Genomic DNA, 21853 nt, shown 5'->3' on the forward strand with positions numbered 1-21853 from the left:
AGATGATCACGAGATTTCGAGAACGCAAATACCCAGAAAACATCCTAAGTGAAGCAAAACAAAGAACATTAACCATTAACAAGCTAGAATTATTGAAAACACACACTAAAGAACCCAGCCAGAATAGACCAATATTTGTATCCAAGTTTTCAACAAGGAGGGCACAGATCAAGAAAATCATCCTTAAAAATTGGCAGATGGTTGAAAACGAACCTGATTCCAAAGGAATCTTTACAAAACCTTTATTTGCCTATCAGAGATCAAGAAACCTAAGAGATTTACATGAATCTAAACCACGAGAACCAAACATCATCTACACAGGTACCATTCCATGTATGAATTGTGGTCACTGTAATAACATCATTTGAGGTAATACCATCAACCATCCAACCACAGGCAGAACGATCAAACTTTCCACCAACGCCACTTGTGACACAAAAAACTTGATATATCTATTGAAGTGTCCGTGTGGTCTTCCATACGTTGGAAAAACTGAGAGGAAAATAAAAACTCGCATGACAGAGCATAAAAGCACGATTAGAAACAAAACAATGAAAGCCCCGGTGGCCGCCCACTTCGTCACCAACAATCACAACATCAGCCAGATCAGATTCATGGTCTTGGAGATTGTCCCTGTGAAACTAGGCTTTGATAACAGCAAAAGACTGCTCCAACGTGAAATGTCTTGGATCAAGAAATTGAACTCATGCAACCCGATGGGGTTAAATGAACGATTAGAATATAGTTGCTTTCTATAATCAGGGACATTATAAGAATTGTAACAGTGTTTATCATTTTCACAATTTCATTTAGATTTGTTTCAAGTTTCTTAATTGTGAATTGGAGCTAACACATACACTTAGAGGACCATGAATATACTATATACTTTGTTTACATCTCCATGTAAGTAACATATTAATCCCCACTGTTTTTACTTTCTATCCTGATCACTACACCATCTAATATGGAATTTGACCCATTGATTCTGTGTACACCGTACCATTTTAAAATGGCCGCCAGTCGCAGTCCTTTTTTGAGATAACCCACACTCACAGGCTTACTACATTGACATGAAAACCACATAAATATTTTCTTTACACGATTTAATACATCGCGTTTTATTTATTAATCACTCCAACCGCATTGAAGTAAAATACGCTACCCACGAGAATACCCACGTGTTCACGTGGTTATACTTCCGGCCCGGGTTACCGTCATAGAAACACATAACAAGCCCATACACGCATGTGCAGCGTCTTTCGACTGAACTTTCTTCAAGAATTCACATCGAGAATAGACACTCGACTAATAACACGAGTACCGGTAAGAGGAAAGTTTGATTGTACTATAGTTTTGAACACAAGCTTAAAACGCTTGAATTAAGCACGCTTTATTTATTTTTAGTTGAATGCACCCTTTCGTTTTTGAACCTGAGCACAACGTAATTGAAGTCATGTTTATGTTACTCACCAGGTTCGATCGATTACCCTAACACTTAAACCATGTTTGTTAATATTCTCCCACCAGTAACCCACACAGAGCCTTAACATCCTGTGGAAAACGATAACTTACTAATGAACACAAATCGGGGGCACAATATACGTGAACGCTCCTTCACGAACAAGACATGTTTCCTATTGTGGACTCACACGTCTGGCTGAATATTAAATAAATACTCCTTCAACGCGATGCACGGCAATTCACGGTTTAACATTCTTCACAACCATTCACTATTAATAAACATAATTTAGGCACTTAAGCACCTCGTTGATAATATCAACATAAACACCACGTCTTTTCACAATCCACTACCATCCAGTTAACAACACGCTGACCTGCTTCCCATTCTTTGATACAACCTTTTATTCTCTTTTTTCCCATAGATTACACGTATTTCCCCTGATGAAGTGCGGTTCGCACGAAATGCATAGGGTTTATGAAATACACTTGTGAATATCTATTTGGATTGTAAAAAAATCATTATCAAGATGAATGATTCATTATGAAAAAAAGAATTGAAGATTAAGCTGTGATGTAACAGCGAGAAACACACAATATTTGTGAAATATGAATAAACAGATTTGAAATGTAATCCTTTCTGGATATACATTTGTATACTTTGAAGATTTCTTTAATCTCCCCAAGGAGTGCAGTTGGGGCTACCGTCAAGTTTGACAATACAGACACAAAATAAAACATGGTACTTTGCCACCCCTGCAGAGGCGTGGGACTAGCTGGATGGCTGGAAGGTGGCCGGAAAGGGGGCCAATGGTGACAGAATAAAGGATCTGCTTAGAGGCTCAGACGTGAAAAGGACGGCCACCTGGATGGCAGGCAGGACCTACCTCCCTCTCGAAGGGCACATGAGCATGCCTGAGGGTGGACTACTATGAAAAGAACGGCATGTGATGTAAAATGGGGAGTGCGTATGAGATGGGTTAAAGGCAGGCGGGTGCAGGATGAGGCTATGCAGGACGAATACCCTCCAAAATGTTGGAGGTGCAATGTTTGACTTGATCTGGGTTGGGGAGTACATTTTAACCAAGGTTTATGGGGGATGTTTTAAACAACAATATTGATTATTCGTGAGGCTGTTGACCGGGCAGCTGTGGCTTCTGTTTGGGGCGACAGGCACTCTGTGGGTAGTTCGATGTCCACAAAGCAGGATCGTGGGGTGGGGGGAGTTAAGGGGTTTACAGTTTAGTTTATGGTTCATAAAGGCTTCACAGTACTGTGCTTCTTACTCTTGTAATGGTGAATCTGGGGGGGGGCCTTGGCCCACGGGATGTTCTCCACAGGATGTTCTCCGGGTATCATGGGACGGGTGGCCATTCACCAGAGGTTGATGGGGTCCGCATAATGCTTCCCAGGAACTGAAAATATGGTCCTGAAATGTTAACGCGCTGAGGAGTGGCATCAAACACACACCAGTTTTTCAACATTTACGTCGCCATAGCCCCGATGTGGTGCTGTTGCAGGAGACTCACCTCCGGGGCCATCAGGACAAAGCCTTAAATGGAATGGGATATGTATTAAAGGTCCATGCAGGGTATACCTCAGATAGAGGGGGTTGGGTATCCTGGTAAATAAATTGTTGCCCTTTGTTCCTTAGGGGGTGCGGCATGCAAATTACAGTCTCTTTGTGGTCCTGAGTGGGACTTGGGAGGGTAATGCTATAAATATCTGCTCTGTCTGCGTGCCACCACGGCTCCTGGTTGATGACTCTCCCTGACTTGGGAGGCTTATTGTTGAACCTCCACTCTGGGACACTGCTGATAGGTGGCAACATTAACACGTTTTTAGATACAGGCATGGATCAAACAGGTGGCACCGTGGGGGAGGAGGGGTGGGTCCCCTGTCTCAGTTTGTGTCCGCAATGCCGTTGGCAGATTTATGGAGGAAAAACAACCTGGAGGGCCGCCAATACACTTATATCTCAGCAGCAGATGGTAGCTTTTCCAGAATAGATCATTTGCTCATGCTCCAAACTCAGGTGCCTTGGTTCTTTGCCACAGCACACCTGGCAAGGGGAATATCGGACCACTTCCAAGTGGAGGTCCACTTGTCGGGCCCATTGGTGGGGCACCAGATGCAGCCAAGACTTGACACTTGGTACCTGAAAGACAGGGAGAAATAGGATAAAATGCGAAATTGTGCTGAGTTTTACTTCAAATAAAATCAAGGGTCGCTGGACTTCGACGCTGACTCTATGGTAGGCTTTCAAACCTGTAATTAGAGGGGGGGAGGGGCAGACAATAATAAGGGGCAAGAAGAAGGACACTCTGCTGCATTGTGCAGTGATTGAAGGAGAGATATTGGAATTGCAAAGAGTGGTACAAGAAGAGGGAGGGGGTGGTCAAACAAACACCGACTACGACTATGCCAACAGGACCGACAGGCACTTGGCGGAGACCCTCGCAAGAAAGCATTATTATTATTCTTATTGGGATTTGTAAAGTGCATGGCTGCCCTAAGGCTTCCAAGCGCTGCATGGTCAGGTACTGAATACGGGCCAACCATGTCTTAAATATATTGCTTAAACAGCCAAGTCTTGATCTCTTTGTGAAACTGTAATTCTCTGTCTATCAGTCTGTATTCCAGCAGCAAGGAGTTCCACAGTTTGGGTGCTAGATGAGAGAAATATCTTCCTCCCCATTTCTCAATCATTATGCATGCGCTAGCAATTTTGATTATACGATGTGGGGGACAAAGCAGTTAAAATATTAGCGTGGCTGGAAAGGCGTGACCGAGAGATTTGCTAAAAGAACAATTGATGGACAGAATGCAGAACAATGTCATACATTCACCCCAGTACAGAGATCTGGGTCTAAATCCATTTTTTTTTGGCTCACCATGCCATTCCAGTTTGGACCCAGCCATATGCAAATCAGTCTTGACCCTGCGCCCAATAAAAACAGTCCACCCGAACTGCCAGGCCAGGTCCTCTCTGGACTAGAAACAAGCATCCTAGTGCCGGTTTCGGGTTTTCAGCCCTCATCAGCCAGGATAGCTTGACTCCAGTGGCATGGAGAGCACAGGACCCACGTCTGGGCATACCTGGCCCACTCAGGGTGACAAATGCAAAAAGTACAATTGATAGACAGAATGCAGAACAATGTCATACATTCACCCCAGTACAGAGATCTGGGCTTTAATCCATCGTTATTTTGCTCACCATGCCATTCCAGTTTGGGCACTGAGAACTCTGGGGCTTGCAGACCCCCTTCTCTGGTGCGGCTTGGCGGTGGCGGCTCCATCACACGATAACTGCACCTCGGTCATCACGCACGACATGGAAAAGCCTGCCACAGGATCAAAATAAAAACAGCACCCTTCCAACCACACACACTACATACACTGTGTAGCATACAAGCATTTGAGTGCTCCACATAGGGTAAGTGCTATATAAACGTAATTTCCATTTATTCTTTCTCTTTTACGTACGTGACACCACATGCAAAGCCTCCTTTCACAATATAGCTATAATTCTCTTAAGAAATTAGAAATAGCATGCTGCTTAATTTCTATAACACTGCTCTCCTTCGTATCCTCTGGTGTGTGACTAAGTCTCATCGTAATTAGTCCTATTAAAAATGCATGACATCTGGTTTAACTATATCCCTTGTTAACTGCCTACTTCTCATCACTTGGTTTTTAATCTATCCTATATCTTGAACCAGACATTGCATGATTGTGTAAGCTACCTAAACCCCTCTAGCCTATCACCCCACTAATTCGTACTGCATGTCATGACTCCAGAAATCTTTCTAGTTACTAGACACAAAACACTCACCGACTTGGACGAGTTAGTAAGTCCTATATAATTGTTCGCTAGAGGTGCTCGCGGCTCGCCCATGTGAGGGTAGGGCCGTGTGTAAACCGTGCTCACTCCAGCACATTAAACAGTCAGGTGGCGCCGTTAACAGCTATAGAAATTCTAGAATTCAGTTTCGTGTTCCGCCACTAGGGAGCACAGGCAAGCGGTCGTTAACAGCGAAAGTGGCTGTAGAAGTAAGGCGGCTTTTTTTTTTTATAAGAGGGAGAGAGGGGGGCACTGTTCAATTTGTATTCAGGGGAGAGATGGGGGCACTGTTAAATTTGCATTTAAGGTATCGCCTATGAAAACTTACTTTGGAAAGGCTTATCTGGCCTATTTTTACCAATCAGATATTTTTTGGTGCGTGGTGGTAGTTCGGTTTTGACCCGGTGGCGGAGGACTACGGGGGTGTTCGACAGTGAGAGGCAAGGACTTCTGCCGTGTGCAGTGGAGGGGCTATAGTGGTGCGCTTCGATGACGCACACGCACTTGGCCCCAGGCCCTCTCCGGCCTCCGTGTGATGTGCGCAGCCACACATTCCTCGAGCTGCGGTCTGAAAAGGGCTTCATTAGGCTGGGGCCTGTGGCCTACTCCCGCCCTTCATGGGCAGGCCCAGGCCTGCCTGCCCATCCTGCGCCTCACGGACCGCCGAGGCCCGCATACCAGCCAGACAATGGCCGCCGCTGCGGTGCTAGGGGGGTTGTTTACTGCTGTTTACCCGGCTGCTCTCGGCGTGGCCTGGAGACAATAGCGGCCTATCCACTGCCCCGTCCACAGAGCTGGCACGTTTCCTCAGGCACTTGGGCCTTGGGTGTTTACAGGTGTTTGGATGGAGACTGGGAACGTGACAGTGGCCAGGCAGGCTTCCACCGGACGAAATTTGCCGGGCTCGCCTTATAGATCTGCAGACCGTGAGGGCGAGGAGCTAGGGACGCCAGTGAGGGGGCTTTGGTGGCGGGGGAGGTGACACCAGACCAGAGTCCAAATACAGAATAAGAGTAGGTGCCAGGGCGTAGCTTCTATTTGTGCAACAGGTACAGTGGCGCCAGGGCCAAGAGGAATGTGGGGCCACCGAGCCCTGATTTTCAAGGCAAATGAAGGGAGTGAAGGCCTGATAGTGAATATCCCAGAGTAACGTAGATAATTGCTTGATATTGGAATAGCTATCTCTTAAAAATTCAGAATGCAGGGTGATAAACCCTGTCGAATGTGAAAAGTAAAGAACATTGTTGAGAGACACGAATAATGCATAACTGAATAGCAGTAACGCAAGACACAATTTATGTTCTGGGTCAGTAACAAAAATCACATACATTCATAGGTAATTGCAAAGAGTAGTAGAGAATGTTGTAGCGAAAACAATTGAGCAGGGGGTGTTTTGTAGAAAAATGGGGTTAACAAAGTATATTTCAAAGCAAAGAGCATGGGCACATATCAAAAAGATGTGCATAGGGTGGTTTTTCCCAAGAATGAGAGAAGGAATTATGGCTATGGCAGAGAAATACAGAGGGAGAGGGCTTATTTTCAAAGATCGGGATGCATTTATTTAAAAGCAGTTCTGTAAATGGGATGAACAGCAGAGAAAAATACAGATTAGTGTTGACTGTCGTAGGGCGAATTTCACAGACAATTGCAGACAGAAGGGAGAGATCATAGTTGCATAGAGAGAGTTGGGGCCCTATGTCTGAAAACATTTCGCCATAGACACAGAATGAGAATTTTTTTTTCGTACATCAGGCTCTTGGTAGTGTATATCCCAGGGAAATGCAGGGGGTGACTATCTCATATAAGCATATGAGGAGAGTGTGGGAGACTATCCCAAAGAAATCCTGAGAGCTGGTGAATGTGACAGAAAAATGTAGAGAGCCGATAGCCTTTTTTTCTCAGCAAAATTTGGAGAGCATGCGTGAATATCACAGACAAATGAAAAGGTCGGGGTTAGATATCAAAGATAAATACAGAGAACATGGGTGACGGGTTTTTCCACCTATAAAGAGCATGGGCGTTTGTGCCAGAGTACTAAAAATAGCTGCTGCAAATTCCAGATAAACCTATAGATGATTGTGCGTATTGCAGAGAAATTTGGGAGCATGTGGGTTAATATCACATAGAAATACAGAGAAAAGGAGTGAATGCCCCGAGCACAACGAGTTACATAACAGGCGAACATCCCAGAGGGATGTCAATCAATCAATTAGAATTGCTACAGCACGGCTTATCACACACAAGGGTATCCAGGTTCTGTGCTGCGGGTCTAAGTTTAAGAACCAGGTCTTGGGTGCCTTCCTGAAGTCTGTCAGCGGTATTGACGTACGGAGGTGGAAGGGAAGGATGTTCCAGGATTTGGCAGCAAGGTGGGAGAAGTAGCATTCTCTGGTGCGGCGGATGCGCGGTATCTGTGCGTGGGCAAGGTGAGCGGCGGTCCCTGGACATTCAGTGGAAAATCAGGCTGTGGTTCATGTAGGCAGATACTTGGTCGTGGAGGACTTTGTAGGCGTGGGTCAGTATCTTGAATTGGCATCTTCTCTGGATGGGGAGACAGTGGAGGTCTCTTAGGTGCTGGGTGATGTGGGTTCTATTGGGCAGTTTGAGGATCAGTTTGGCTGCTGCGTTCTGGATCGTCTGGAGTCTTTTCAAGAGTTTGGTGGTGATGCCTGCATAAAGTGGGTTGCCGTAGTCCAACCGGCTAGTGATGAGAGCTTGAGTCACAGTTTTCCTGGTATTGTTAGGTAGCCACTTAAAATACTAATGAGCATGCAGAGGGTGTGAAAACAGGCTGAGGAGACAGCGTTGACCTGACGTTTCATGGAGAGTTCACTCTCCAGGATGATGCTGAGGTTGCGGGCGTGGTCTTTCAGAGTGGGGGCTAGGTCTGAATTCCGATTTCTGATGGCCACCAGGAGTCATTCCAGAGGGAGGTGAATCTGCCAAAGATCAGGACTTCTGTTTTGTCTGTGCTGAGCTTCAGGCCGTTGTTCTTCATCAAGGCCAAGATGTTTTTCATACACTTGTGAAAAATGATGTGTGTCGTGTTGGCGTCCACTGAGAGAGAGAGGATGAGTTGGTTGTCGGCATAGGAGATGATGTTTATGTTGTGGGCTCTGACGATGTCTGCGAGTGGTGTCATGTAGATGCAGGTTTGGGATGAGACTTGAGGGACGCCGCAGGGGGTATACTTCGGTTGAGCTGTGAAGGGGTAGACGGATTCTCTGGTGGTGCCTCGTTAGAAAAGCCCTCCATCTAAGAGCGTCATCTCTGATTAGGATCTGGCACAGTTGATTGATGAGTGTGTTCGATGAGTTGGAAGTTGATGGCCTTCTCCAGGATTTTGGGGGAAATGGGAGCAGCAAGATGGGGCGGTAGTTCTCGCTGAGGTCTGAAGAGGGTTTTTGGGGAGGGGTCTGACTTCTGTGTGTTACCAGGCATCATGAAAGGTGGCTGTGGCAATGGAGGAGGTGAGGATGGTGGTGAGCTGGTGGCGAGCTGGTGGCTGGCCTTGTCTCTTCTGGTTGAAAAGTTGGTGGCTTGGGTCATCAGGAGTTAATGGAGTCCATCAGAGTAGTTGTGTTCAGTGTGCTGAGTTCCCATGTGGTGAGCTAGTGGTTGGTGGCAGTGCTCATGGGAGATGGGATGCTGAGTAGGTCGGTGGGTTGGGGATCGAAGTTACTGTATATGGTGGCTATCTTGTTAGTGGTCGGTGAGAACATCGCATAGTTCCTGTGAGGATAGGATCATGTTTTCGGTGGCTGACAGGCAGGTGAACTCTCTGATGATGTCCAAGAGATCCTTGGTCCGGTTTGCGCTGGCCTCGATGCAGAGTGTCAGTGCCTTACTTTTTTATGGCTTTGGGCTGGTGGTGGTAGTTGCTGAGGGCCCACTTGAAGATGGCTCGGTTAGTGTTGTTTCTGCTGGTGCGCCATTTTCTTGGACACGCTCAGTTCCGGGGTGTACCAGCTGGCATGTTTGGTGGATCTTTTTGGCTGGTTTAGTGGGATCGACTTGGTCGGCGGCGCTAGTGATCCAGGCATTGAAATTCTCTACTGCCTGGTTCAGGTTGGTAGTGACGTTGGGCTGGGTGATGTTGAGGGCGTCGGTCCATTATTGCTGGTTGACTTTGATCCAGCTGCAGGAGGGGTCGAGGGTGGTGCGGGCGTTCTGGTGATGATGAAATGTACGATGGAGTGGTCGACCAGTTTGACCTGTGGTGTGGCTGTATCTAACTATCTCTGTTGCTGGACGTGAAGATAGGCTCTAGCGTGAGTCCTGCTTTGTTCGTGGGGTCAATTCAGTGACCAGGTGTTTGAGGCTGATGTCCATTCATTCCAGGAGGTCAATGGAGTTGGTGTCAGTGGGGTTGTCCAGGTGGAAGTTGAGGTCTCCCAGAAAGACGTAGTGTTCAGAATCGATGGCGAGGGGGGTGATTAATAAAGTGATGTAGTTGTTGAAATGAAAGAGAAATGCGGCAGTCAAGTGTAAATAGTTTGGTAAAAAACTAAGAACTGGGTGAATAAAAATAATTTTATGGAGTAGAAGTGAATATCCTGTATGACAGAGAAATGTAGAGCAATGTTTGTGAACGTTAAAGAGAACATGGATGAAAATGCCAGAAATAAGCTGTGATCATGGGTAACATTTCCAAGGTTATGTAGAGAGCAGGTGGTGACTATGTCAGAGAAATGCTTACAGCAGAGAATAATGCATAGTGTAGTGCTTCCCAAACTTTTCAGAACCACAACTCAATTTGTAGAAGGACAGTCTTTCGTGATCCACCTAATTTTAATGGAAGTGATTATTTTAAAGCAAAAACAGCAGTTGTAAACATCACACCCTTTGATATGGGACTGTAGTCACTGTACTGATGTGCCCATAAAAGTGACAGATGCACTGGAGTCTGGAGCTGGAACACTTTTCAGAATGGGGTGCCGGTCTGTGGCATCCATGCACTAAAATCACAAGGCTTCTGCAAAATCCTGGTGTTGATGGCAGTGATTTTAGCAAATTTGAAAACCCCCTTCTGCAGCAGAGCAGAGCATGAGGTAAGACCTCATTAATTTTTGTGTTGAAACGAGACCCACTGGTGTATTTTAGAAAATATATATCAATCAATCAATCAGTCATTTGTAAAGCGCACTACATACCCGCGAGGGTCTCAAGACGCTGGGGGGGAGTGGGGCGCTACTGATCGAACAGCCAGGTCTTGAGCATCCTCCTGAAGGTCAGCAGGTCTTGGGTCTGTCATAGGCTCAGTGGGAGGGTGTTCCATGTCTTGGCGGCGAGGTGGGAGAAGGATCTCCCGCCGGTGGTTGTTCTCTGGATGCGCGGGACAGTGGCGAGTGAGAGGTCGGCGGATCGTAGCTGGCGGTTGGGGATGTAGAAGGAGAGCCGTCTGTTGAGGTAGGCTTGGCCGGTTTTGTGGAGTGCCTTGTATGCTTGGATAAGGAGCTTGAAAGATATCCTTTTGCTGATGGGGAGCCAGTGCAGGTCCCTCAGGTGGGGGGGGGTGATGTGGCCATGGCGTAGTACGTCGAGGATCAATCCTGCCGAGGCGTTTTGGATGCGTTGTAGTCGTTTGATGAGCTTTGTCAGGGCTCCCACGTAGAGGGCGTTTCCGTAGTCGAGTCTGCTGCTGACGAGGGCCTGGGTGACTGTCTTTCTTGTATCTGTCGGGATCCATCTGTAGATCTTGCGGAGCATGCGTAGGCTGTTGAAGCAGGAGGAGGAGACGGCATTGACCTGCTTGGTCATTGAGAGCGTTGAGTCGAGGATGATTCCCAGGTTGCATACGTGGTCGGTGGGTGTCTGCTCCCAGAGCCGTCGGCCACCAGGAGTTGTCACAGGCTAAAGGATTGGAGCCGAGAATGATGACCTCCGTCTTGTTCGAGTTTAGCTTCAGACGGCTGGTCTTCATCCAGTCGGCAACGACCTTCATTCCTTCGTGGAGGTTGGCATTGGCGGTGATGTGGTCCTTGGTGAGGGAGAGGATCAGTTGAGTGTCGTCGGCGTAGGAAATCATGTTGATGTTGTGCTGTCGGGCGACGTGTGCGAGTGGGGCCATGTAAATGTTTAACAGTGTCGGGCTGAGGGAGGATCCCTGGGGTACGCCGCAGATGATTTCGGAGGCTTCGGACCGGAATGGGGGGAGGCTGAAGCTCTGAGTTCTGCCGGAGAGGAAGGAGGTGGTCCATTCCAGCGCCTTGTTTCGGATCCCTGCGGCGTGGAGGCTTGCGCGTAGTGTGTGGTGGCAGACGGTGTCAAAGGCGGCGGAGAGGTCTAGGAGGATTAGTGGTGCGTTCTCGCCGTAGTCCAGCAGGGTCCTGATGTCTTCGGTGGCAGCGATGAGGGCGGGCTCGGTGCTGTGGTTGCTGTGGAACCCTGACTGGGAAGGATCCAGGAATATATATATATATATATATATATATATATATATATATATATATATATATATATATATATATACCACGTGACTCTCCTTGAATCTCTCTCGGCGTCTCCGACCCAGCCAGGCCCCGAGCACACACCAGCAAACAAAGGGAGACGGACCACAATGATTCAGCTTCGGCAGATTTTAATTGAAGCACAGAGCAGCTACGCGTTTCTGGCAAGGTATGCCCTTGATCACGCCGCAACATGAATGCATAACACGAAGCTATTTTTAAATGCAAATCCACAAGGAAACACCCCTCACAGTGACGTAATGTGTCATGTGACATAATTTTTTAGTGAAAAGAGAAAACATACTGCCGTTATTCCTTCCTTGGATCACGATTTGAATTGTAAATGTATTGCTGGATAAATCCACAATTAATGTTCACAGCCTGAAATGCGGATACATTCAACCTTATTCAAAATATAAGTCTATTTCTAGACCCACCTCTAACTGTGTAAATACAGAATAAGTATCTTTAGTAATAGGCATATACAGTGAGCTGAACGAAGTACAGATCTGATCATTAATGGGAGGCAGATAGTAAAGTGCTAAGTGAGAGTGAATAGTAAAGTGCAAATAGCAAAGAAAAAAAAATACATGGAAACGAGAATGGCTAATATTCAATACAGTACCATAAAATATATTAAACAACATATGTATACTGCAGTCCAAAAGTCATATCTATGCTGAGTATTCTAATGATCACTCAAAATCATATAATAGCCATGATTTTATATGGATATAATTAATCGTTCCACCAGAAATTGTATAAAATAGTTATCAAAAAAGTGTAAAATCCTGAAAAAATTCCCATAAAACTTCATTTCATTATCCATATATACACATATACAAGCCTATACATACGTATATATACACAATGGAAGGAGCTTTTTCCAAGATACAATATTTACAAGTCTTTAAAATACTGCCCTAAGCCTAGTACACAATTAGAAAATTAAAAGAATGGAAAAGTAGAAAAGTAGAAACATAGAAAAGCAGAAAAATAGAAAAATAGAAACATAGAAATGCAGAGAAATTTATATATATACAACCTGAAAGATTTCATATATTCCAATCTGTAAAGAAATATATATATATATATATAAACCCCCATATATACAACAATGATCAATTCATAGACCGGACAATTTCATATAAATATACATAAATATATAAATATATATAAATGTATAAATCCAATAAATAGTCACAGAAATTCATAGAGAATATATACCTAGATAATGTAAACAATCATGTTATAAGGTAGCACTACATTTAAGGACATTGTTATCTCCATTCTCAACCTCGAAATAGGGAACCTAACTAAGAGGGAGTAAGTGTAGTGAACCCGACAAGCGTAACCATCAGAGGCCATAATGGTGATGGAATGGAATCTATAAGAAATGATGCATCTCATCAATATTATTCAATCCATTGGGCCAACGAGTGTCAAGTTCCAAAATCATCCTGGTTTCCAACCGCCTTAATAATGTCTCTCTATCCCCGCCTCTTTTGAGTGGAGGTATTGCTCCAATCACAAAATACTTCAAACAAGCAAGATCATTCTTGTGTGCTCGTTTGAAATGGCGAGCCACGGGGTAGGCCGGATCATTATGAAGTATCGCACGTAGGTGTTGTAGGATCCTGACGTGTACCTGGAGCTTGGTACTACCCACATATCTTAGCCCACAGGTACACGTCAGGACATACACGGCAAAGTCTGTTTTACAATTAAAATTGCCAGAAATGGTCTTAGGTTCCGCATCGAAAGGAGTTACATAATGCAAAGTATTTACTCCGAACCTACAAGCGCGGCAGCTGGAACATTTAAAGAAGCCTTTTAAAGGTTTCAACCAGGGATTTTTAGCTTTTAGTTCAGGGGCTGCTTTGTCTAAAGCTGAGCCCATGCTTCTAGCTCGTCTAAAAGTGATGGTAGGCTTAGCAGGTAGTCTGGTATTTAAAACGTGGTCACTGAGAACAATGGGCCAATTTTTCTTAAATATGGCCGTTAGTTTTCTGTCCTCACTGCTGAATGCAGTAATCATTCTGGGGTAGTCTTCATGGGTTTGTGAGATCCTTTCCTGGTCGAGTTCTAACTCACCCTCTGGAAAAAGGCTATCTCTAGATCTCATTTTGGATTTCTCCACTGCCATGTTTAAAATAGTGTCAGAATATCCTCTGGCTCGCAAACGTGCTAACAGTTCTGATAAGCAACGCTCATAGTCAGAGGGGGAACTGCAAATTCTTTTGAGCCGGAGAATCTCACCGTAAGGAATTCCCATGATGGTATGTTTGGGGTGCATGCTGGTGGCGTGTATATATATATTCCAGCTCCGAAGTACCCAACGTACAAAGGAGCACCCGGACCTCAGCTGCACACAAGGAGCCTTGAATGGTAAGCACGCCTCCAACACAACGATATCCTTTAACTGTTCAAACTGCCCTGGATGCCTGACGCGTTTCGAAGTGTCCCCACTTCTCTTCAGAGGCTTTGGCAGTTATGAAGGAGTGCTTGATGCACCACCCCCTTTCTTGCTTAGATGCACGCCCTGGATGGGACTTGTGGGACTTGTAGTGCCTCACGTCGCGCTAATGTTCAGTTGGTAACTTTTCAAGCCCACAGATGAGCCTCGCTGTGTGGAATACGTGCAAAATCCATACGCTGCTGTCCCATGTTCTCGGCCCGTAGTCAAGACCGCATGGCCCCCGGTTCTTTCAGGGTGGTGCTCCTTTCCGCGGCATGGGTCGCCGCGTAAATATTCCAGCTCCGAAGTACCCAACGTACAAAGAAGCACCCGGACCTCAGCGGCACACAAGGAGCCTTGAATGGTAAGCACGCCTCCAACACAACGATATCCTTTAACTGTTCAAACTGCCCTGGATGCCTGACGCGTTTCGAAGTGTCCCCACTTCTCTTCAGAGGCTTTGGCAGTTATGAAGGAGCGCTTGAGGCACCACCCCCCTTCTTGCTTAGATCTACTCCCTGGATGGGACTTGTGGGACTTGTAGTGCCTCACGTCGCGCTAATGTTCAGTTGGTAACTTTTCAAGCTCACAGATGAGCCTCGCTGTGTGGTATACGTGCAAAATCCATACGCTGCTGTCTCATGTTCTCGGCCCGTAGTCAAGACCGCATGGCCCCTGGTTCTTTCAGGGTGGTGCTCCTTTCCGCGGCATGGGCCGCCGCGTAAATATTCCAGCTCCGAAGTACCCAATGTACAAAGGGGCACCCGGACCTCAGCTGCACACAAGGAGCCTTGAATGGTAAGCACGCCTCCAACACAACGATATCCTTTAACTGTTCAAACTGCCCTGGATGCCTGACGCGTTTCAAAGTGTCCCCACTTCTCTTCAGAGGGTTTGGCAGTTATGAAGGAGCGCTTGAGGCACCACCCCCCTTCTTGCTTAGATGCACGCCCTGGATGGGACTTGTGGGACTTGTAGTGCCTCACGTCGCGCTAATGTTCAGTTGGTAACTTTTCAAGCCCACAGATGAGCCTCGCTGTGTGGAATACGTGCAAAATCCATACGCTGCTGTCCCATGTTCTCGGCCCGTAGTCAAGAACGCATGGCCCCCGGTTCTTTCAGGGTGGTGCTCCTTTCCGCGGCATGGGTCGCCGCGTAAATATTCCAGCTCCGAAGTACCCAACGTACAAAGGAGCACCCGGACCTCAGCTGCACATAAGGAGCCTTGAATGGTAAGCACGCCTCCAACACAACGAAATCCTTTAACTGTTCAAACTGCCCTGGATGCCTGACGCGTTTCGAAGTGTCCCCACTTCTCTTCAGATGTTTTGGCAGTTATGAAGGAGCGCTTGAGGCACCACCCCCCCTTCTTGCTTAGATGCACGCCCTGGATGGGACTTGTAGTGCCTCACGCCGCGCTAATGTTCAGTTGGTAACTTTTCAAGCCCACAGATGGGCCTCGCTGTGTGGAATTCGTGCAAAATCCATACGCTGCTGTCCCATGTTCTCGGCCCGTAGTCAAGACCGCATGGCCCCCGGTTCTTTCAGGGTGGTGCTCCTTTCCGCGGCATGGGTCACCGCGTAAATATTCAAGCTCCGAGGTACCCAACGTACAAAGGAGCACCCGGACCTCAGCTGCACACAAGGAGCCTTGAATGGTAAGCACGCCTCCAGCACAACGATATCGTTTAACTGTTCAAACTGCCCTGGATGCCTGACGCGTTTCGAAGTGTCCCCACTTCTCTTCAGAGGCTTTGGCAGTTATGAAGGAGCGCTTGAGGCACCACCCCCCTTCTTGCATTGATGCACGCCCTGGATGGGACTTATGGGACCTGTAGTGCCTCACGTTGCGCTAATGTTCAGTTGGTAACTTTTCAAGCCCACAGATGGGCCTCGCTGTGTGGAATTCGTGCAAAATCCATACGCTGCTGTCCCATGTTCTCGGCCCGTAGTCAAGACCGCATGGCCCCCGGTTCTTTCAGGGTGGTGCTCCTTTCCGCGGCATGGGTCGCCGCGTAAATATTCAAGCTCCGAGGTACCCAACGTACAAAGGAGCACCCGGACCTCAGCTGCACACAAGGAGCCTTGAATGGTAAGCACGCCTCCAACACAACAATATCCTTTAACTGTTCAAACTGCCCTGGATGCCTGACGCGTTTCGAAGTGTCCCCACTTCTCTTCAGAGGCTTTGGCAGTTATGAAGGAGCGCTTGAGGCACCACCCCCCTTCTTGCTTAGATGCACACCCTGGATGGGACTTATGGGACCTGTAGTGCCTCACGTTGCGCTAATGTTCAGTTGGTAACTTTTCAAGCCCACAGATGGGCCTCGCTGTGTGGAATTCGTGCAAAATCCATACGCTGCTGTCCCAAATGTGTGGAATACTATAGTTATGTTGCAAACACCGAACTACAATTCATAGTTCAAACACTGCATGCGTATATATATATATCTATATACATATATTCTGTTTTCCTCTGCACGCCGGTGCCTGCCGTGGTAACGAAGGCCACAAAATATCAAAAGTTCAAACCACAAAGGAAAGATGCGGCACACCAGATGGATCCGTGTGAGATTTATTGCTAACCAACATCGCGATTTAGCCTTGAAATCCTTTGTCAAGTTACCTGGAAGTGGGTGCATCGGCATTTTGTAAACAAGGAAGTTACATCATAATGGACATAGTAGATACGCTATTGTGTTATCTGACACGCAAATGTTTGTAATGATAAATGCAAACAAATTTCATATTGGTGGATTATTGACATCAAAAATAAATAATAACAGTCCATAATTAAGTATATAGTACATTTGGCAATTAATTTCACCTTTTTGATGATAATCATAAACCATATGAATTTTGTTCGCATTTATCATTACAAACATTTGTCTGTTAGATAACACGATAGTGTATCTACTATGTCCATTATGACGTAACTTCCTTGTTTACAAAATGCCGATGTACCCACTTCCAGGTAACTTGACAAAGGCCTTCACGGCTGAAACGCGTTGTTGGTGAGCAATAAATCTCACACGGATCCATCTGGTGTGCCGCCTCTTTCCTTTGCGGTTTGCAGAAAGAAAAAAATAATATTTATATATATATATATATATTTATGTGTGTATATATATATATGTATAATTTTATCAATTTTAATATTTTACCCGTATGGAGTATCTTATTATTGATGAATTATAATACATGCTTGCTATGAATTTTGTATATTGTATTTTATAATATTAATCAAGGTTTTATTATATTTAATATTGCACTGCACTTCTTTATGCTTATTTACACACTACTGTTTTTTGCATTGTCTTATTAGTCCTTATCGTAGGAAGTGTTTGCACTAAGCACTTTCACTGAGTAGTTTGGTTGCCTGGATTTATCCGGTTATATTTATAATACACAAGGGCAGTGCAGTAATGTAATGTTACATTGCAACGTCGATACAATATGGATTTATCCAGATAGAAATTTTTTGTATTTAAACAATTAGTTGTGCAAAAAATGCTACTAGTTTTAAGCGATTATAGCATGTATTGGTGTTAGGCATAGAAGAAATACTATGCACATCATATTAATATAGTCTTTCTACACTGTCATTTGACCTTGTGAATGCTATTGAAATGCAACCCAGGTGTGCACGTTTACCACATGTATATAAAGAAAAAAATGGCGCAGTTTAAGCTGAATGTGATCAAGGGTTGCATAGCCCGAAACGCGTCGTCGTGAGGGGTGACAAATAAAGTATTTCTTGCCTGAAAAACTTTGCTGCAGAGGCCTGAGTTTCCTTCCTCGCCAGGGGCTCTTCTGGAAGTGGTTGGAATTGTACCGAATATATATATGTATATATATGTATATATATATATATATATATATATATATATTTTTTTTTTTTCAACGTGCTCTTCCCTCAGCTCCACAATATCCAGGAAAAGACGAGGCGGACCCAATTTTCAGTGCTATTTTTCGTTTATTGTTAGCCCAGCACCCCCGCCATTACACGTTTCGATCCTCGTGGGACCTTGATCCCATGACACGCTACTAGGTACTATCCACCTTTTTAAAGTGACTGTGCATATTTTTACCATAGACATAGAAAGCATCCTTTGTAAACAATGTTTAAGTACTCCATTGGCAAGTCAAATCTTGATACCAAAGACTGCAAAATTTCACATGTTGTTTGTATAAATACATTGCGTATTATATCCCACAGAGTAGACTTAAGTTAAAAGTCAAATCGTGATACTGCCTGACAGCATTGTTCTACAAGTGTCAGACATGTGGATAAAAATAAACAACTGTACATCATCATAAATACATTTATCATTATAAATATATGGACAATTGTTGTGTATAAAAACGCATGTGAAGAGAAATATATGCTTAAAAAGATAAAACCAATAAAAATCTTTTTTGCATCTTCATTTGATGTAGCAGCATATACATTTCATATTGCACCAAGATTAGTAACTGTAAACAGTGTCACTATTGCATCACGCAACAATATATATATATATATATATATATCTCCCCAAAACACTCCACTGCTGCTTGGCGCTTCAATATGCTGAAGAAAAGAGCACGGACCACAACTTGGTGCATTTAATCAGTTTATTTCCTTAAGGTACATCAGCCATAACGTGTTACAACTCCGTAGAGCCTTTTTCACATGACACGCGATGAAGTCACATGACTGTTTAAATACCATTTTTTAGTGCTTTTTTTCCCCAAAGTGTTAAAGTGACCATGCAATTCAATTATCGTAGTGCTTGCTTGCTCGTTGCTGAGCTTGTTACATGATGGTATTAATACCTACTACATTTGTTCAGCTTAAATATATTATTTGCATATATTTCTTGAAATATACATTGGCGTGTCATTTTTCTACCAACAGTAATTTGTGCAAATTACATGTGCATTCTCTTAAATACATACATAAATAAATATGACTTTTGTCAAAACTGATTTAAGAATTCCATAAAATCTGTTAAAAGAGGTGGTCGACATTATTTTTGCTGTCACGGTCTAAATGTCGAGTCGATCATATTTCCTCAATGCATGTATTTTAAATCAAACAATTAAATATAATTACTGTACAACAAGGAGCATAAAATATCATAAACTCCAAGTTTAGAGGTAGAGACTTGTTTCACCACGTTTGTTTCTCACTTATATATTATATCAACGTCAACCTTTGATAGCCTTAGCATACAAGTATTATGTGCAAAATTGTGCAAATCATGTGCAAAACACCATATCCTTTTTGACCAAAGCCTTTGTCAATAGTTATTAAATAACAAAAAAAGTGAATAAATATTTTACAAAAACAAGACTAAAACCAATATCTTGTGGAGACTTCTATGTGATCTGAGGCTACTAATTGCTGCCTCGTTACAGTTTGTAGCACTAGAATGCTGTTAGTTTTTTAAAAGAAGTTCTTTTGTTAATCACTATGTACAAAACTAACCATCACTGAGAAGTCAAGAAAAGCAACAGTGACTTGCAGTATTGGACAGGTTTACATTATTGGCTTTCTACAGACATGTGTATCGATCCTCTGTGACGTTAAAACCATTAGGGCTTTTAGAATCTAGTTCTAAAATGAAGCGAGTTTCTAGTTGTCTTAAGATTCTTTCTCTGTTGCCCCCACGTCTATTGAATGGCACACAGTCAATTATAAAATATTTCAGATGTTTGGGATCTGATTGGTGGTATTCCTTAAAATGCCGGGCCACCGGATATACAGGGTCTTGGTTAGTGATTGATCTGATATGTTGCAAAATCCTCTTGTGCCCCTGCAGCTTGGTACTTCCCACGTACCTAAGCCCGCAAGGGCACACGAGAACATATACAACATATTCAGTTTTGCAAGAGAGGGCTTTGTTGATGCTTTGCTCCTGTTCACTAAATGCAGTTCTGTATGTTAGGGTATTGATGCCAAATTGGCACGCTTTACAGATTCTACATATGAAAAAGCCCTTTCTTTGGCTTAACCAATTGCCTTTTGGTTTGTCGACCGGATTATTCTGTACCAACCTGTTCCGCATATTGGGGGCTCTTCTGTTGGTAATAGCGGGCTTGATTGGTAGTGTGGGTCCTAAAATCGGATCGTTCTTTACCAAAGGCAAATTTTTCTGGATGATGCGGTTGATTTCCTTACTTTGATTACTGTATCCCACTATCATCCGAAATTCATCATTAGATGTTTCTTTAGGTTTGGATGGTAACATGGGTGCATCGCTAGTTGTCCCTATTTTATTGAGATTCAGAAGGGTGTTCCTGTCTACCAACCCACTTTTTAAAATAGCAGCATCTATACATTTTATGGTGTAGCCCCGTTGGAGGAATCTTGTTCGGCTATTCTGTTGGGCCTTCTGTAGTTCACCCTCAGTACTGCAGTTTCTTTTTAGTCGGATCATCTCCCCATAGGGGATACTTTGTATAAGAAGGTTGGGGTGTAAAGAGGTTGCGTGTAACACCAAATTTACTGCTTTGGGCTTCCTGTGGATTTTAGTCTTGATCTTCCCCTTTTCTATGTACACTTCAACATCTAAAAACGTAACCTTTTCAGCACTAATAATAGATGTAAAGTGCAAGTTAGTCATTCACATTCAGTTAGTCAATAAATCCTTTAGCCTCTGTTTCAGTGCCATGCCATATTAAAAACAGATCATCAATATAGCGCCACCAACATTTTACTTTTTGATCCAGGGTGTTTGAAAATTTTCTATGTAGGACCAGTTCCTCCCACCTCCCCTTATGGAGACAGGCGTAACTGGGGGAGAAACTGGCCCCCATAGCTACTCCCCGTAGCTGTTGGTAGACAGTGTTCTGAAATAAAAATAAGTTGTTATGGAGGCAAAAGTCAATCATGTCAATGAGCATTTTGTTGTGTGGTTCATATACGGCAGCCTGTTTTCTGAGGTAATGTTTCACTGCCCTCGGCCATCGTTGTGATTTATGCTCGTGTATAGAGCTGTGATGTCCATGGTTATCAATAGAAATCCCTGTTGCCACTTAAAATCCTGTATCTTTGTTAGGAAATCACCAGTATCCCTTAGGTACAAGGGCAATGCTTGGACAAATTCTTGAAGAAAATAGTCTATATACTGTGACGTACTTTCTGTTAGACTGTTTTTTGCAGAGATAATCGGGGGTCCAGGCGGTTTAGTTGGATTCTTGTGTGATTTAGGTATAAAGTACATTACCGGGGTGGTGGACTTGTTGATCCTTAAGAAACCATATTCATCCTTATTGATTAACCCCAGACTCCTCCAGGCCATAAGTTTGCTATAGTAGCTATCGTATTTTGCTTTTAGAATCAATTGGTCGCTTCTGCGATAGCATTGTTGGTCTGTGAGTTGGCTTAATGCTTCTTTTTTGTAATCTTCCTTAGCTCAAATTACCATGTTACCGCCTTTGTCGGCATTCCTTATGATAATGTCGTTGTTGCTCGACAATTTTTGCATCAGTTGTTGATACTTGATTCTCTGTTTGTACTCATTTGTCCTGTTGGTGTCTTTTTTTGTTTTTTTGACTTTAGCATTCAGATGTTTAAGTCCCATTGTAACCTGCTCATGGTATACATCTATAGCATCTCTTGGCATGATTGGAACAAAGACTGAACGTGGTTTGAAC

The 21853-nt window shown here is 44.2% G+C and overlaps 1 long non-coding RNA gene across 2 annotated transcripts in view; it reads left to right on the forward strand.

The window, feature by feature from the left end:
• Window positions 1–5453: 5453 nt before the first annotated feature.
• Window positions 5454–21853, forward strand: part of LOC144770238 (uncharacterized) — a 1037372-nt gene continuing 1020972 nt past the window's right edge. For both annotated transcript variants that reach the window (XR_013598842.1, XR_013598843.1), the window contains exon 1: window positions 5454–5511. This is a non-coding gene — a long non-coding RNA (uncharacterized LOC144770238). The remainder of the gene's footprint in view (window positions 5512–21853) is intronic.

The sequence above is a fragment of the Lissotriton helveticus genome, chromosome 7 (assembly GCF_964261635.1).
Source record: "Lissotriton helveticus chromosome 7, aLisHel1.1, whole genome shotgun sequence".
NCBI lineage: Eukaryota > Metazoa > Chordata > Amphibia > Caudata > Salamandridae > Lissotriton > Lissotriton helveticus.